We start from the raw sequence: 3091 nt of genomic DNA, 5'->3' as shown, positions 1-3091 counted from the left end.
AAATGACTTACTAAACTCACAATAAATCTAAGGTAGAACCCAATTTTCAACCAGGTTTGCTGAGTTGTAATCTAAGAAACTGAATGACATGAGATTATGAAACTGAATTCTACACTAGACTTTAAAGAAGCAGCCAAGAAAAAGCTAATTACACAAAGCAGAGGTTAAATCTATTTCCCAACTGTCCAATTGATTTATCAACACCTCCTAATTTTACTTTACAATAAATATGTTGACAACTTTTCTAAGTTCTCTACATTGTTTGGATTTTCTAATGTTCTTTGATGTCCAGAGGCAAAAAAGAAAAGAAACCAATCTACTCCGTATATGTATAAAATTTAGATATTTCGAAATATCCGATTATCATTACTGTAAGATTATATGTGACCAATAAAACAATCACTTATAGCACTTGGCATAAGAATTTTATGTTCAAGTGACTAAAAATTTTACTTGTATTTAAAAATATTTTATTATGACATTTGCACTTTTTGGTTTTATTTACAGTTTTATTTGAATGTGAAATATAACATATAACCATCAATAAAATCAAATATAAAAATACACATCTTTTTTGAGATTTTATTATGTGTTTATATCTGACTATATTATTCCCAGTTGGCTATAATGAGAGCTATGCTACAAGAACAAGTCCTAACATTTATTTGAAGCATAAAATATAAAGTGCTACATTATAAAATCTATTCAATTTGTTTTTTAAATAGTTCTAGTTTGATACAATCCACAATTCAATGTGCATCTTACAAAACTAAAAAGAGTGAGAGCTGAGAGGAGGGGAGGAGGGAGATATGTGGAAATACTGGAAAGAATAAGATTGATCAGGATGTATTTTATTCCACCCTGCTTTGTTAAAGAGAAACTTCTTTGTTCAATTACTTAAAGACAATTAAAAAGGCAGTAAAAATAATTATTATTTTTTTCTTACTATGTACATGGATTACCTTTATGTCCCTTAAACTTTATCATGTTTTAGGTTATATTAGGAAATAAAGGTTGTCTAATAGCCAGCATGTTTGGATAATGAATGTGTGTGAATAGTAAAGCCCAGGCACTGCGTAAAGAAAGAGAAAGGCAGTAGAGTGATGACTGAGTATAGGAAAAATTAAAATAAAATAAAAATTCAAATAACTTTAAAAGGAGGAAGAAGAAGTAAAGACAGGAAAGCATGATAGACAGAGAAGCAAAGATTGAAAGGAAAATGGAAAAGAATGTTGTAGACAAAGGGGGATGTCAATAGATAAAATTCAACGTCAAGATTCAAAATAACAGCAATGGCGAAAGTCCTCTGATTTGTTAATAGTTAAGATCATCCAAAATATATAGAGCCTTTAAGTTCAAATATTGCTATGAAATTCAGCCAGCAGAGAGTTAAAGAATGAATAGAAAATGAAGAAATGTAAAAAAAATAGACATGTGATTGACTGAATGATATTAAACAAATAACAAAACTAAATATGTGTGCATGAGGTATTTATGGGAAATCTCTATAATTTCTGTTCAATTTTGTTATGAATCTGAAAGTCTTCTGAAAATGAAGTCTGTATTTAAGAGTTACCAGAGACAGGGATAAAAAGCCATAATTTTAAAAAAATTGGAATTCATATGCCTGCATACTGAAGTCACCTGAAGTATTAGCAAGCCCTGGAAAATAAAGGAAGGTTATAAGTGAGATTTCAGTGAGTATGAAACAGTGACTAAAAGAAATGAGATAATACTGATAAAATGGGTACAATGACGTGAAGCCATGTTAGAGGAAAGTTTTTATGTCCCAGAATTTGCCTCAAATTCACACGAAGCAGACTCCACCTGTTCTGTGACACCTCTGCACATTCACACTTCTGAAAAAAGCATTTGCATTAACAAGATTTCATTCAACCCCAAATAAAATCAGTTGTTAGTGGAGAAATAAATGTTACAAAGTTGTTTATTTTCCTGGAAACGGGATATTAGAAGGAAAGGACAAAAGAGTAAGGCATGTTGTGAGGAGGGCTGGATGGGTGTCTACAACAGAAATTAGCATGGAAGTGAAAGAATACCATCATCGAAATAGGCTTATGTTTTACACAGCCAAAAGCTACTGGGATCTGGAACACACCTAAGAACTTAATCTCAATATTCCAAAATGTCAAGTTAATGAAAACATAAATAAATGACTAAGAATTTACAATAAAACAGACCTAGGTGAAGAATATATACTAAAGGCCCTTGAACACATAAAATGAGAGGTCAGAGTGGAATATTATTTGGGAAAGGGCAAGCTTTATGTCCTAAGATGTGAATAAGTGAAAGAATGAAGATTTTTTTAAGGTGTCACTTCCGTTTTATTTTGAATTTTCCAATTACAGGTATACGAAGAATAATATTCAAAAGATACTAAAATCAATATTGAGTTTATTAATCAAAACCTTGGAACAGATAGAGGAGAGAATGATGGAAGGAAGGGCATTGGCCAAGATATATTCTTTTTTCCCATATATTTTTATTGTATTTAATAGAAGGGTTACATTCGCCAGATGGACGATGCATTACTTCACATACATTGATACCCTTTCTCATGTCTTGGTCCCCATTTCCCTTCCCCCCACTCCCACCCTCATCTTGTTTCCCCTCTTTCCTATCCAATTTCAAATAAGTAAATACGCATATATCCAATATATCAGATAAAAAGTGAAATGCTGTAACAATATGAGATAACCAAGGGACAGCAAAAGAGATGAGAGATAACATAGTACATTAAGGACAACAATCACTCATTATATGGCTTTTGTTTCTATATCCTAGAGGTCCTTTCATTTAGCGTCATACTGTATGGCCTTATGTATGTAGGTTTTGCTCTATTGCAAATCAGCCACTATGGAAAGCAGTATGGCAGTTCCTCAAAAGACTAAACATAGAGCTTCCCTATGACCCAGCAATTCCACTACTTGGCATTTACCCAACTGTCCAGAAACAAGGGCATACTAAATCCACTAGCACAACAATGTTCATTGCAGCACTATTCACCATAGCAAAGATATGGAACCAACCTAGATGTCCCTCAGTTGATGAGTGGATCAACAAGTTGTGGTAT

This window comes from Megascapheus bottae, chromosome 8 (genome assembly GCF_031878675.1).
Source record: "Megascapheus bottae isolate mThoBot1 chromosome 8, mThoBot2.hap1, whole genome shotgun sequence".
Classification (NCBI taxonomy): Eukaryota; Metazoa; Chordata; class Mammalia; order Rodentia; family Geomyidae; genus Megascapheus; species Megascapheus bottae.
The sequence above is the reverse complement of the archived record's forward strand: the minus strand, read 5'-3'. Positions refer to the sequence as shown.